The sequence below is a fragment of the Acomys russatus genome, chromosome 17 (genome assembly GCF_903995435.1).
Source record: "Acomys russatus chromosome 17, mAcoRus1.1, whole genome shotgun sequence".
Lineage (NCBI taxonomy): Eukaryota > Metazoa > Chordata > Mammalia > Rodentia > Muridae > Acomys > Acomys russatus.
The window spans coordinates 43,629,843-43,645,528 of NC_067153.1; the positions used below are offsets into that span (position 1 = coordinate 43,629,843).

The following is a 15,686-nucleotide window of genomic DNA, read 5'->3' on the forward strand; positions in this document are numbered from 1 at the left end:
GAGCCAGGTTCTCACTGTGTGTCTCTGACTGACCTGGGACTTTGTAAACCAGGCTGGCCTCCAACACAGGGAAATCCACCTGCCTCTGCCTCCCAAATGATGGGATAAAAGGTGTGCACCACCAAGCCAGGCCTATTTTGTGTATTGTAGAACCAGGTTTTCACAGACAGTTGCTTCTGCTTCTGCCTCTGCCACTTCCTCCTCTCCCCCACTCCATTTTTCCTCTTGAGCATTAAAACATGAGAATGCTGAAATACTAAGTTGAACTCTACAAACACAGTAAGTACCCAGGAAGCTGGACATCAGGAGAAAAGTAGTTTAATTTTTTATATAATCTCAGATTCGTGGGAAAGAGAAAGTATGAATTTTGTTTTCAAGTTAACTGATATATATATATGTATGTATGTATATAGTTTTTTTGTTTGTTTTTGTTTTTTTTTGTTTTTTTTGTTTTTTTGAGACAGGATTTCTCTGTGTAGCCTTGGCTGTCCTTGACTCACTTTGTAGACCAGGCTGGCCTTGAACTCACAGCAATTCACCTACCTCTGCCTCCCAAGTGCTGGGATTAAAGGCGTGCGCCACCACCGCCTGACTAGATATTTTATATTAATGAAAAAAGTGCTTTTAAATTTTTGAGTGAAACAATAGTTTGTTTACTTTCTGTGGGAAACTTTCCAGTGTTAATACATTTTCCTTCCTTCTTTCCTTCCTTCCTTCCTTCCTTCCTTCCTTCCTTCCTTCCTTCCTTCCTTCCTTATGGTGAGAAAGTATATATTTAGAACTTGCTAGCTGGACTCAGTCTAGATGATCCCAATCTTGTTGGCAACATTCAGAGCATCATAATCAGGAGCCAGCCGAGCATGCGCCTTCTCCTCCCGGCAGGCCGTATCAGGGCGTTGACTTTGGCCACTTCAGTGTCATAAAATTTCTTCACGACCTGTTTGATCTGGTGCTTGTTAGCCTTGACATCCACTAGTATGTTGTTGTCCTCTAGCTTGATAGCTGACTCGGTGGTCAGGGGGAATTGGATGATGGCAAATAGAGTGGTTAAGCCTATTTCTCCTGGGCTCTATCTTTTGAGGGTATTTGGGCTGCTTTCGGAGCCTTGTGGTCTTGGGCTACGCAAAGGTGGGTGCAGAGCTTCTTTTTTTGGGAGGCTGTGGACACCTTTCATCACTGCCTTATTAACTTTCAAGGCCTTCACTTTGGCTTCGGCTGTGGGAGAGTCAGGAGCCTCCTTCTTTGTTTTTGGCACCACCTTGGCAAGAAAGAAAAATGCTAACACATTTTCTAATTTGCATTGAAGTTGCTTAAAAGAATTGCTTCCCAGAAAATGTCTTTTTGTCTTTCACGTGTCTCTTAATAGTAAAGAAGCCCTGGATTCTGTGTTGTAAGGTTTTCCCTGGATGTCTGAGACTGCTCTCCTCTTGTAGACTGAGGTAGTGATATCAGCCAGCAATAGAGAGGGTGGCTCACGTAGCTCACAGGCAATTGTGGTTAATTTAATAGAAGTCTTACTTTATTTTGATTTTTTTTTTTTTTTTTTTTTTTTTTTGAGACAGTGTCTTACTAGATAGTTAGGGCTGGCTTTGAACTCTTGAATATTAGGATTAAAAGGATTGTATCAACACACCTGGCTTACTTTGCCCTTTTGTGTGTGTGTGTGTGTGTGTGTGTGTGTGTGTGTGTGTGTGTGTGTATAAATATTATAACTTTATATAATACTTTACTAGAAAGATAAAGTATGAGAGCTACATGTGGGGGTACATGTAAACTTAGCACAGGGGAGGCAGAGGCAAGGATCAGGAGTTCAAGGGCATCCTTGACTATATAGAGAAGTTCTAGGCCACCTGGCCTACATAATGACCTTGTCTCAAAAATAAAACTTCTTAAAAAGAAATGAAAAATGGAAAGGAATAAAGAAAGTGGTATTTTAAGGCTCTTTCCCAGAGATATTATTATCATGTGCTTGTAAAAATGTTTTGAATCTTTAATATTATATAAATATAGGCGAAGGTCTATGTCCACATCCAGAATCTCCTGGAGTACCTGAGGAGAAGCTGGTGCATGTTTTTGATCACTTCACGGTATGGACACCCAGTTCTGCCCTTAGCACCCTTCTTGGATTCCTCTCCCCACCAGGAATCTGTAGATGATGTAGGGATGCTAGGAACATACATCCTGGGTATATGCTGCCAAAAGGCCAGGCTCTGTGAGGCTTTCTGCTAGACCTCCAGCTCCGCAGGCCAGGATGGAGAGTTTGATTGCCTTGGCCTGTACCCATCAAGTACCTGCCACACAAAAGCTCCAATAAATGCATGCTGAATGGATGAAGATAGCCCTGAGTTCCCACTCCTGTTCCACATACCTTCTGTGAAAGTCTGAGGTAGTAGGTTTATCAAGAACCTTGAATTTCTAGGATGTTATTTGTTAATAGCAAAAGAAACGTGGGTGGTGGCATATAGTTTAACTTGATATCCAGAGCGAGTAAGCATTTTCTTCTGTTTTTCCTCCCTTTCCATTCCTTTCCTCTCTTTTCATTTCCTTCCTTCCTTCCTTGTTTATTTCAAGCTGGCTTCAAATTCAGAGATCCACCTGAGCTCTGGGGTCAAAAGTGTGCATGCCCCCCGCCGCCCCCCCCCCATATTTGATATCCAGAGCTTTCCTGACTATCCCAGAAGATAAGTTAGCTCAGTACTGCCCCTTTCAACTGTTCTACCTATAAGCCTGCCATTGCTAGCCTCTTGGCTGCCTCTCCCCACCCCACTCCCACCCCCCTGCAAGGATTATTTCCTTATTTCTTGGTTTCTAATGGCCTCTTTCAGACACTTGTAGCCTGCCCACAGATCTGTACTGCTGTTTGAGGACCTTCTTCCTTGTGCCTGTGCTGCCCCTTGCACAGGTGGTCTACCCTCCCATTGCCTCTGTTCAGGCAAAACCATATTACTTTCTTGCCAATAATAAATCAGATTTTTTTCCTTTCCTGTTTCTTTCTTTCTTTTTTTTTTTTTTAACTTTTATCTACATTTATTTTATGCTGAATTTATTCCTGTGTCATCAGTTTTTGTTTCTTCAGTTTCTTCTGGGATCTCTTTTCTTCTGTGCCACCTCCTCCTCCTCTGGCTTTGGAACAATGCGCTCCTTTTCAGTAAGGATCATCTGGATGTGGCAGGGGGAGCTCATGGGCGGGTTAATCTGGCCATGGGCTCTGTAAATTCGTTGGCGCATCTTAGGTGCCTTGTTCACCTGGACGTGTTCAATGACTGGAGAATCTACATCTAAACCCTTAAGGTTCAGCATTACTCTCGGCATTTTTCAGTACATGCAGCAAAAATTTAGCACTCTTTGTGGCCACCGACCCTGAGTCCAGCCCTACTACTTGGCCTGGGTGCACCTCCCAACTCTGCCATTACACCGCTGGAACAGTGCACAGTGCTTTTTTAAAGTGACATCGGTCAGATACTTGGTGGCTTTTTGGATATTCATATCCTTGCTGGGCAGGGCAGTTTCCCGGGTGTTCTTAAAGTGAACACGAAGATTAGAACCTTTTGATTTTCGTGATTTTGTAGGGTTTTCTGGGTCAAGTGAGTAACAAACCCATCTTCGCAGGTCACCTCCGGCTGCTTACAGGAAGAGCTAGGGTTTTTTCTTTTTATTTATTCTTCTTTCATATAGTCCATCACAACTAGAGTCTCCCCTCTCTCCCTCTCCCCAGTCTCTCCTCCACACCTCCCTTTTCTTCCAGGGGGCATCAACCAAATACAGCTTAAGAAGTCCAGACACATATTCTCACATCAAGGCTGGACAAGGCAACCCAGTAGGCAGAAAAAGGCCCCCAAAGACAGGCAAAAGAGTCAGAGACAGCCACTGCTCCTACTGTTAGGAATCCCACAAGAACAGCGAGCTGCGTAGCCATAACATATATGCAGAGGAGCTAGGTCAGACTCATATAGACTTTCTGAGCCCACTTGAGTCCTGGTCAGTGATCCTTGGGCTGTGTTCTTGTGGTGTCCTTGATCCCCCTGGCTCCTCCATCTTTCTTCCCCTCCACCGCAGGACTTCCTGAGCTCTGCCTAATATTCGGCTGTGGTACTGCATCTGCTCCCATTAGTTGCTACATGAAGTCTCTCTAATGTTGATTATGCTAGGCTCCAGTCCAGCACATCCTGCAGGCATGACAAACTGTAGCTTGAAGGTTTTGTGACTGGGTTGATGTCTCAATCCCTCCACTTGAGGCTTTGCTTGGTTACAGAGGCTGGCTGGTTCAGGCTCCGTGTTCCCCATTAATAGAAGTCTTAATCTTCACTAGTGTATTTGTCTTCACTAGTGTCACCTTCATAGATTCTGTGGAGTTTCCATTGCAATAGGTTTATCTACTTCCAAAATGCCCTCAGTTCCAGTTGTCTGTCCTCATATTTTCTCCTTCCATTCCCCCAACCTGATCCCTCCTGTTCTGTTCCCACATGCCCTGAGTCCACCAGAGAAATCTGTTCTATTTCCCCTCCCTAGGAAGATCCTTGCATCTCCCCTAAGCTCTCCTTGACTTAGTCTCTCTGGGTCTGTGGATTGTAGCATGATTCTCCTTTATTTTACAGTTAATATCCACTTATAAGTGAGTACATATTATGCTTGTTTGTTTATCTGGGTCTGAGTTACCTCACTCAGGACGATTTTTTTTTCTAGTAATATCTATTTGCTAGCAAATTTCGTGATGTCATTTTTTTAATAGCTAAGTAATACTCCTTTGTTTGAATATACTTTTTTTAAAAAATCCATTCTTTGGTTGTTTCCAGTTTCTGGCTATTTTTAAAAAGCTGCTATGAACATAGTTGAGCAAGTGTCCTTCTGGTAGAATGGAATGTTCTTTGGGTTTAGGCCCAGAAGTGGTATGTCTGGGTCTTGAGGTAGATCAATACTCAATTTTCTGAGAAACAGCCATATTGATTTCCAGTAGTTGTACAAATTTGCACTTCCACCAGCAATGCAGAAGTGTTCCCCTTGTTCCACATTCTTGCCTGAATGAGATGTCACTGTGTTTTTTATTTTAGCCATTCTGGCAGGTGTAAGATGGAATCCCAGAGTTGTTTTGATTTGCATTTCCCTGATGGCTAAGGATGTTGAACATTTCTTTATTTCTCAGCCATTTGAGATTTCCTCTGTTAAGAATTCAGTTTAGATCTCTACCCCATTTTTAATTGGCTTATTTAGTTTAGTGATGTGTAGTTTCTTGAGTTCTTTATATATTTTGGATACTAGTCCTTGCCAGCTGTGGTGTTAGTGAAAATCTTTGCCCATTTTGTACGCTGCTGTTTTGTCTTATCAAAGATGTCCTTTGTCTTTCATAAGTTTTTCAGTTTAATGAGGTCCCATGATTTTAGTGCCTGTGCTACCAGTGCCTGACTTATTCAGGATAAGTCAGATTTTATAAAGATATTCTTTAGGGAAAAGATAATTAGTTTCAAATAAATAACTGCATCCAAAAGTTAAATGATTACTTTAAAATTGGTATGTTTATAGGTACAGTGATATATATATATGTGTGTGTGTGTGTGTTATATGTGTGTGTGTGTATACACACACACACAATGATCAAATAAGGGTAATTAACATACTCACTACCTTAAACATTTTTTTATTATTGTTGTTATGAGACCTTTAAAAATCCTTTCTTTTAGGTATTTGACACTTTTGAAACCTCAAAGCCCATACCAGTGGCATATCTTTTTCTTAGATTAGGTGGCACATGTACCTCCTAATACTTCCAAAACAGTTCCACCAACTTTGGGCCAGACACTCAATTGTGTGAGCTTATTGGGGTCATTCTCTTTCAAAACACCACACTGGCTTACTTAATTTAACTCGTCTTCAAAGATTTACCGATGTTACAAATGACAAGATTTCATCTTTTATGGTGTGTACAACAATGAATATTTACCTAAGTTTGGGGCTAGCCTGGGCTTCATAGCCAGACACTGTTTCAGCTTTTCCTCAGCTACCACCAAGGTGCTTGGTCCTTCCGAAGAAGCTAAGGCTGTGTTGGGGTAAGGCCCTCACTTCATCCAACAACTAGCACCGTGCTGGCAGTCCACAACATGTCCTCAGTGTCAGAGCTCACCTGTATCTACTCCACCCTCATTCTTCACAAGGATGAGGAGGTCACAGAGGATAAGATCAGTGCCCTTACTAAAGCAGCCAGTGTCAACGTTGAACCTTTCTGGCCTGGCTGGTTTGCAAAGGCCCTGGCCAATGTCAACATTGGGAGCCTCATCTGTAATGTAGGGGCTGGTGGGCCAGCTCTAGCACTGCAGCTGCACCAGCAGGAGGCCCCACACCAGCCACCGCTGCTGCCCCCCACCCGACCCCCCACCTCCGCTGAGGAGAAGAAAGTGGAAGCAAAGAAGGAAGAATCTGAGGGGTCTGATGATGACATGGGCTTTGGGCTTTGGTCTTTGCGACAAAATCTCTTGTCAAAATGCCCAATAAAAAGCTGAACCTGTATGGGGGGAAAAAAAAAGGAAAGACTGTTTCAAAACAAAACCAAAAAAGTTGACAAATACCAATGTGTGTATGAAGTTACTGCTGGGAGGTTTTTATTTGGACCATGGAAACAGAGGAAAGTATTAGAGTTTAACTTTTGAGATTTTGGGGGGGGGGGTTTGTTGTTGGTTTTTTTTTTTTTTTTTTTTTTTTTTTTTGGTTTTTCGAGACAGGGTTTCTCTGTGTAGCCTTGGCCATCCTGGACTCACTTTGTAGACCAGGCTGGCCTCGAACTCACAGCGATCCGCCTGCCTCTGCCTCCTGAGTGCTGGGATTAAAGGTGTGCGCCACCACGCCCGGCTTAACTTTTGAGATTTTGATCTGAAAAGTTCTTGAGGATTTTGTTTTGTTTTTAAGGAGGCTTGAGCACTGAAGAGATGGTTTAACAGTTAAACGCTTTTGTTCCTCTTCCAGAGGACCTGGCATTGATTCCCAATAACTACATGACAGCCCATAACTCTTCATAACCCAACAGCAGGAGATAATGTACCCTTTTCTGGCTTCTGAGGGTATCAGGCACAGACATTGTACCCAGATGTATGTGCTAGAAAAAGTCATACACTTAAAATTAAAAATCAAAACAAAAAACTATACACACAAAATTTTAGGGTATTTGTTTTGTTTTTAAATTAAGGTTTGGGCTGAGGAGATAGCTTATCCAGTAAAGTGCTTGAGAATCTGTGTTAGGTTCCCAGAATCTATGTATAAAAAGTTCATCTTGGTATTGTGTGCTTGTAACCTTAGTACTGTGGAGGTGGAGGCAGGTGGGCTCACTGGCCAGCCAGACCAGCCACAAAGAGACCCTGTCTCAAAACAAACAATCAAAAGGGCAGACAGTATATGCAAAGGACACTTGAGATTGCCCTCTGACCTCCCCACATGTTCATATGTACCCACACATGGAATCTGAGGTTTGTTTTGCTTTGATTTTGTTGTGCTAGAATGAAGCCAGGGCCATAGCAGGAAAGCACCCTAATGATAAACTGCGTTTGTAGTCCCAGGTTTTAAAAAAGATTTGTTTATGTGTGTGTACATTCTCTCTCTCTCTCTCTCTCTCTCTCTCTCTCTCTCTCTCTCTCTCTCTCTCTCTCTCTCTTTCTCTCTTTCTCTCTCTCTCTCTCTCTCTCCTTCCTTCCTTCCTTCCTCCTCTCTCCCTCTCCCTCTACCCCCAGTCTCTTTCCACCTGTACACCAAAAGAGGGCATTAGATTTCGTTATAGGTGGTTGTGAGCCACTATGTGGGTGCTAGGAATACTCAGGACCTCTGAAAGAACAGCCAGTGCTCTTAACCAATGAGTCATCTCTCCAGCCCTTTGTGGGGTTAAGAAAGTTTTTCCTGCCAGATGAGGTGGTGTGAGAATGATTTAACAGTCTACTCTAGGAGGGCTGCAATTGGAAAGATGGCTCCATGGTTAAAAGCACTTCATTGATCTAAGTTTGGTTCCTATTTGGGGCAACTTATAACTACATGTAGGTCCATTCTATCAGATCCATTGCCCTCTTTTGGCCTCTTTGGACACCCATACAAATGTGTATATAGACACACAAAATAATAATAAAGGTGGTTATGGTGGTACATGCAACACTTGGGAGGTAGAGGCAGGAAGATCTCTCTGAATTTGAGGCCAACTTGGTCTGAGTACCAAGTTACTGGACAGCTAGGACTACGTATAGAGATCCTCTCTCAAACAAAGAAAAAAGAGGAAAAAACAAAGAGAAAAGAAAAATAATAAAATAAACATCTTTGAAATTCTAATTTATAAATATAATTGAGTATAATAGTGGCATTCTAGTTTCCAACAATAATCTGACCCCAAATCTTGGGTCATTTGGGGTATTATTTCCACCTTCTAACTATGTTGAGGGTAATACCATAGAATCAACTACATTTTTTCTCATCCTCCTTCTTAGCGTCATTGTTTGGTATTATTGAAGTTAATAGAATTTAGGAAAGCCTTTACTTTTGTTTCCTTTACCTGACAAATGGCAAACCTCCTGCTTTAGGACTCAGTTTACGGGATTAGAGGCATACATAGCTAAATTGAAAGAGCACCTACCTACCAAATGCAAAGTCCCAGGTTCAGTCCCCAGCACCTAGTAAAATTGGGCTTGGTGGCCTGCCTCTGTAAGGCTAGCACTCAGGAGACAGAGGGAGGAGGACTGTGCTCAGCCACACAGTCAAGGCAGGGCTTTTTTCTGTGTAACAGCCCTGGCTAACCTGGACTTGCTTTATAGACCAGGCTGGCCTTCAACTCACAGAGATCCACCTGCCTCTGCCTCTCAAGTACTGGGATTAAAGGCATGTAAAGGCTCAAAAACTCAGAATTTTACATCTCACCTCTGCTGTGAAATATTTTTCTCTCATTTTCATTATGACATCATGATTGAATGAATGAATGAGTGAGTGAGTGAATGATTTTGCAGTGCAGTGCAGTAGATTGAAGCCAGAGCCTCAGACACATTAGGCAAGTGTTTGACCACTGTCTTTCCAGATGATAATAAATAGTTTTACAGCTTCCAGGACCTGGTTTTGAACAAAATACTTGCTACATAGTAGGTGCAAAATAGTGACTGTTGAGCACCGAGCTTGCCTTTCTGTATGGTTTCTGTGTGTGTGTGTGTGTGTGTGTGTGTGTGTGTGTGTGTGTGTGTGTGTGTGTGTGTGTGTATGTATGTAGAGGGTAGATATGTTTAACTTTATTTAACTACTACGCAATGTATACATGCTATGAGACATGGGTTATACTGCAAATGTGTAATTTTTTATGTTTTGTGTAACAGAAGAAAATAAATGTAATGTAAAATAAAATAGTGAAAACAAAATTTTTTCTAAAAAAGAACAAAGTCAGGTGTGATCAGTACCAAAACAGAGACTATAAATCAATGGAACAAATAATGAAGTCCAGGAATGAGCCTTCATGTATATGGACAGTAAGCTTTAACAAAGATGCAATAATAAAATTAAAAGGCATTTCCAAAAATAGTACTAAAAAATGAAATATCTCTATGCAGAGTATGCGCTTTAATCCACACTTCATACACATGCAACATATTTCAAAAATTGTTATGGGCTTAAGCCTAACTTCTACAATTATGAGATATTCCACTATAAAATACAAGATAATGAGTTTGAACCAAATAATTTTCTTTTATTAATATAATATTTTTTGTTAATTTTTTGAGACTTTCTGTATGTACTCTTTTTACTTTGTTTGAGACAGAGTCACTATATAGCCCTGAGTAGGCTGTCTACCTACCTCTACTTCCCTAGTACTGGGAATAAAGGTGTACATCACTAAACCCAGCTGATACAGTGTATTTTGGTCATATTCATTTCCTATCCTTCCCCTCTTCCTGGACACATCCTACCATCTGTTACCAACTTCATGTCTAATTTGTGCTACCATCTATACTGGAGCAAGGTTGACCTTTGAGGGACCACACTGCTAAAGAAGATTTATTCTCTCTCTTCCCTAATACTCATCAACTGTCGATCATTCCTCAGCTAGGGATGGAGCTTATGATCCCCCAGCCCCTCTATACTATAATGTTGAAAGACTTGATACCCTCACTAATAGAAATTCAAGAGTATATTGATAATGGTATGCCAAGAAACACCGTTTTCCCTTGATCCTTACCAACCTCTCGGCCTCTTAAAATCTTCTTACTCCCTTCCCAAGATTTTCCCTGAGACTCAGTAGGAGGTTATATCTTTTTGGGGGGGGGGTGAGAGGAGGAGGTTATATCTTATAGATGTCCCACTTATGGCTGAAAACTCTATAGACATATATTCTACTTTGACCAGATAAAAGTTTCAACATTAACCACTTTCTACTGCACAAATAAGCTTCTTTAGTGAGAGCTGAGAACTGCACTAATTTAAGTAAAGATACAATTTATTTTTATTTTTTTTAGTTTTTCAAGACAGTGTTTCTCTGTGTAGCAGTTTTGGCTGTCCTAGATTCGCTTTGTAGACCAGGCTGGCCTCGAACTCAGAATCATCTGCCTGCCTCTGCTTCTCGAGTGCTAGGATTAAAGGTGTGTGCCACCACGCCCAGCTTAAGATACAGGTTTTTAGAGAACAATTTGAAACCATGTCAGTTTAGCAAAATAATAGTAGTAGGTTAACACCATAGAGCCTATGGTCTCCTCACCGATGGGTTCTGGATCAGTTTACAATACTAGGTATGTGTTACCTCTCATGAAGTGTCAGGCCTGAAATTCAATCAGAAAAGTTGGTTACTTCTATACTATATGTGCCACTATTGTGACAATTGGCATAACTTGCCAGTCTGGTCCTTATTGTAGCTTACAGAATTCATAGCTGGGTAACATACTGTTGATAACTTTCTTTCAGCAGTGGGCTACATAGCACCTTCTACTACTGTGAAAGCTAGCCAGCAAGAGAGGAAACTTCTCTGTTAGTATCAACTTGATTTCTTCATGTCCTGTGACCAAAGAGTCTTGAGCAATAGGGTATTACCATCAAGACCTGCTGGACAGTCAAGAGCAGTGCCAATAGCCTGTATTATTTTGGGGGTCCCTAGGATATCTCACATCTTGAGGGGCAGATATCTTACTTAGTGCTAGACTGGTTTTTTTTTGAGACAGGTTATCTCTGGCTGTTCTGGAACTCACTCTCTTGACCAGGCTGGCCTCAATCTCAGAGGTCTTCCTACCTCTGCCTCCCAGGTGTTGAGATTAAAAATGTGAGCCACCACTGCCCAGCAGCACAAGACTTTTGGGTGTCAAATCCCCTCAAACTGGAGTTACAGATAGTTGTGAGCCACCATGTAGGTGCTGGAAACTGAACCTGGATGCTCCACAAGAAAAGCCAGTGCTTTTAACCACTGAATCATCTCTTCAGGCTTATGGCTTTTTCAAATATACCTAGTGTTCTCTCTTCCTCTGCCCTACCTTCTCACACCTCCCTCACTTACCCTTTTCGTCACTCTTTTTTCATATGTGTTCTACTGTTCCTTCTCCCTTAAAATCTTTCTTCCCCTCCCCTCAGTGGTCTCTTTCTAGTTTCCTAGCTTTTACAGGTATTCCAGAAGATCAAGCCCAGGATCTCAGGCATGCTGAGTAAAGATAGAGGAAGATGACACTAGCCATGGAATGTGGGAAGCCTCTGGAAAGTGGTCAAAGGAAGGAAATACTTTTCACCCTAAAGCAGTAGTTCTCAACCTTCCTAATACTGCGACCCCTGAGTATAGTTTCTCATGTTATGGTGACCCCCAACCATAAAATGATTTTAGTTGCTACTTCATAACTGTAATTTTGCTACTGTTAGGAATTTTAATGTGAGTATTAGATTTTTAATGTGAAGAGAGAAGTTTGCCAAAGGGCTTTTGACCCAGAGGTTGAGAAACACCGATCAAGGGTGTGTTCTCAGTAAGAGACCCAGGATAAGTTTCTGGAAACAAATCTCAGCCCATCTCTCTCAGAGAAGCTGTAGGACTGCCTGGGTCCTTGGTGTGCTTGTGTTTGGAGACTTTGAAGGCTCTTTCCATGTTATAGATATAAGAGAAAACAGAATTCAAGAGATGGAGGAGTGAATCTCAGCAGTAGAAGATACTATGGTAGAACTTGAAACTACCATCAAAGAAAGTGCTAAATCTGAAACATTCCTGACACAAAATATCCAAGAAATCAAGGACACCATGAAAAGGCGAAATCTGAGGATGATAGGAATTGAGGAAAGAGAAGACGCCCTGCTCCACGGCCCAGAAAATATCTTCTTTCCCAACTTAAGAAAGGAGATGCATATAAACATACAAGGGGCCTACAGAACACCAAATAGAATAGACCAGAAAAGAAAATCCTTCTGCTACATAATAATCAGAACACAAAATATACAGAATAAAGAGAAAATATTTTTTAACACATTTTTATTGAAAGATAAAATAATTCATATTATATCTCATTTTCTATCCCATTCCATACATCCTCCCATTCCTCCCTCCCTCCCTCCCACTTTCACCCCAATCCCCCTTCCGTATGACTGACCAAGGGGGACCTCCTCCCCCTGAATATGGTGCTAGGGTATCAAGTCTCTTCTTGGTAGTCCTCTATCCTTCCTCCGAGTGCCATTGGGCCTCCCCACCAAAGGGACATGGCCAAATATGGGGCACCAGAGATCCTGTGACAGTCAGTCCCCAGTCTCCACTTAACTGTGGAGAATGTATAAAGAGAAAATATTAAGAGTGGCAAGGGAAAAGGGCCAAATAACATATAATGGCAAACCTATCAGAATTACACCCAACTTCTCAGCAGAGACCTGCAAACCCTAAGAGACCACAGATGCCAGGCAAGATTACTCTATCCAGTGAAACTTTCTCATTGATGGAGAAAACAAGATATTCTGTGATAAAAACAAATTCAAACAGTACCTAACCATAAATCTGGCCATACAGAAGTTACTAGAAGGAAAACTCCAACCCAAAGTTACAAACTACAACCAAAATTACATGGGAAATAGATAACTACACCATCACAAAAACATAACCACACAAACACTCTACTGCAACCAACATAAAAATCAAGGGACTTAGCAGTCACTAGTCATTAATATCTCTCAACATCAGTGGTCTCAATTCTCCAATAAAAAGACACAGACTAACTGAATGGATGCATAAACAAGACCCAATACTCTTCTGCATCCAAGAAACACATCTCAGTCACAAGGATAGGCATTACCTCAGGGTAAAAGGCTAGAAAAAGGTAATCCAAGCAAATGGACATGGGAAGCAAGCTGGTGAAGCCATTTTAATATCTAACAAAATAGACTTTCAACCAAAATTAATCAAAAGAGATGAGGAAGGACACTTCATATTCATCAAAGGTAAAGTCAACCAAGATGACATCACAATTCTGAACATTATCCTCCCAATACAAGGGCACCCACATTTGTAAAGGAAATATTAAGAAAGCTTACTCCATACATCGATCCCCACACATTGATAGTGGGAGAACTTCAACACCCTACTTTCACCAAAGGATAGGTCAATAAAACAGAAACTAAATCAAGAAACAATGACATTAACCAATGTCATGAATCAAATGGATCTAACAGATATCTACAGAACTTTTCACCCAAATACGAAAGATTATACCTTCTTCTCAGCACCTCATGGAACTTTCTCCAAAATTGATCACATATAGGTTACAAAACAAGCCTCAACAGATACAAGAAGATTGAAATAATACCTTGTATCCTATCAGATCACCATGGACTAAAGCTGGACTTCAACAACAACAGAAATAACAAAAAGCCCACACACACATGGAAACTAAACAACTCTCTACTTAATGACAACTGGGTCAGGGGAGAAAGAAAGAAAGAAAGAAAGAAAGAAAGAAAGAAAGAAAGAAAGGAAGGACTTCCTAAAATTCAATGAAAATGAAGGAACAACATACCCAAATTTATGGGACACATTGAAAGCAGTACTAAGAGGAAAATTCATAGCATTAAGTGCCTTCATAAAGAAACTGGAAACATCTCATATAGGCAACTTAATGATACATCTTGAAGCCCTAGAAAAAAAGAAGCAGGAACACCCAAAAGGAGTAGACAGATGGAAATAATCAAACTCAGAGCTGAAATCAATAAATTAGAAACAAAGAGAACAATTCAAAGAATCAACAAAACCAGGAGCTGGTTCTTTAAGAAAATCAACAAGATAGATAAACCATTAGCCAAACTAACTAAAAGGCAGAGAGATACTATCCAAATCAACAAAATCAAAAATGAAAAGGGAGACATAACAACAGACACTGAAGAAATACAAAGAATCATAAGGTCCTACTTCAAAGGCTTGTATGCCACAACATTTGAAAATCTAAGGGAAATGGACAACTTTCTTGATCGTTTCCACTTGCCAAAGTTGAATCAAGATCAGATAAGCAAATTAAATAGTCCTATTTCTCCTACAGAAATAGAAGTGGTTATTAATAGTCTCCCAACCGAAAAAAAGCCCAGGCCCAGATGGTTTCAGCACAGAATTCTATCAGACCTTCAAAGAAGAGTTAATACTGATACTCTTCAAGCTACTTCACAAAAGAGAAATGGATGGAACATTACCAAACTCCTTCTATGAGGCCACAGTCACCTTGATACCTAAACCTCACAAAGACCCAACAAAGAAGGAGAATTTCAGACCAATTTCTCTTAAGAACATTAATGTGAAAATACTCAATAAAATACTTACAAACTGAATCCAACAACACATCAAAGATATCATTCACCATGACCAAGTAGGCTTCATTCCAGGCATGCAGGGATGGTTCAGTATATAGAAATCCATCAATGTAATCCACCATATAAACAAACTGAAAGAAAAAAAAACCCACATGATCATCTCTTTAGATACCAAAAGAGCATTTAACAAAATCCAACACCCGTTCATGTTTAAAGTTTTGGAAAGATTAGAGATACAAGGCACATACTAAATATAATAAAGGCTATATACAGTAAACCAATAGCCAACATCAAATTAAATGAAGAAACACTCAGGGAAATTCATTTAAAATCAGGGACCAGACAAGGGTTCCCACTTTCTCCATATTTCTTCAATATAGTTGTTGAAGTTCTAGCCAGAGCAATAAGACAACAAAAGGAGATCAAGGGGATACAAATGGGAAAGGAGGAAGTCAAATTATTCCTATTCGCAGATGATATGATAGTGTATATAAGTGACCTCCAGAATTCCACCAGAGAACTCCTACAACTGATTAACACCTTCAGCAAAGTGGCTGGATACAAAATTAACTCAAAAAAATCAGTAGCCTTCCTGTATACAAATGACAAACTGAGAAAGAAATTAGAGAAACCACGCCCTTCACAATAGACACAAGCAATATAAGGTATCTAGGAATAACTCTAACCAAGCAAGTGAAAGACTTGTTTGAAAAAGACTTCAGATCTCTGAAGAAGGAGGTTGAAGAAGACGTCAGAAGATGGAAAGATCTCCCTTGTTCATGGATCAGGAGAATTAATATAATAAAAATGGCCATCTTACCAAAGGCAATTTACAGATTTAATGAAATTCCTATCAAAATACCTACACAAATTTTAAAGACATTGAAAGATCAATTCTCAATTTCATATGGAAAAACAAACAAACAACCAAGAATAGCTTAAGCAATCCT

The 15,686-nt window shown here is 40.6% G+C and overlaps 1 protein-coding gene and 2 pseudogenes across 1 annotated transcript in view; 2 read left to right on the forward strand and 1 right to left on the reverse strand.

Annotated features, from left to right (window-relative positions):
* Tnrc6b (trinucleotide repeat containing adaptor 6B) overlaps positions 1-15,686 on the forward strand; it is a 234,121-nt gene that overhangs the window by 84,256 nt on the left and 134,179 nt on the right.
* LOC127201768 (60S ribosomal protein L17-like) lies at positions 3,044-5,052 on the reverse strand (annotated as a pseudogene).
* On the forward strand, positions 5,841-6,491 carry LOC127201769 (60S acidic ribosomal protein P1-like; annotated as a pseudogene).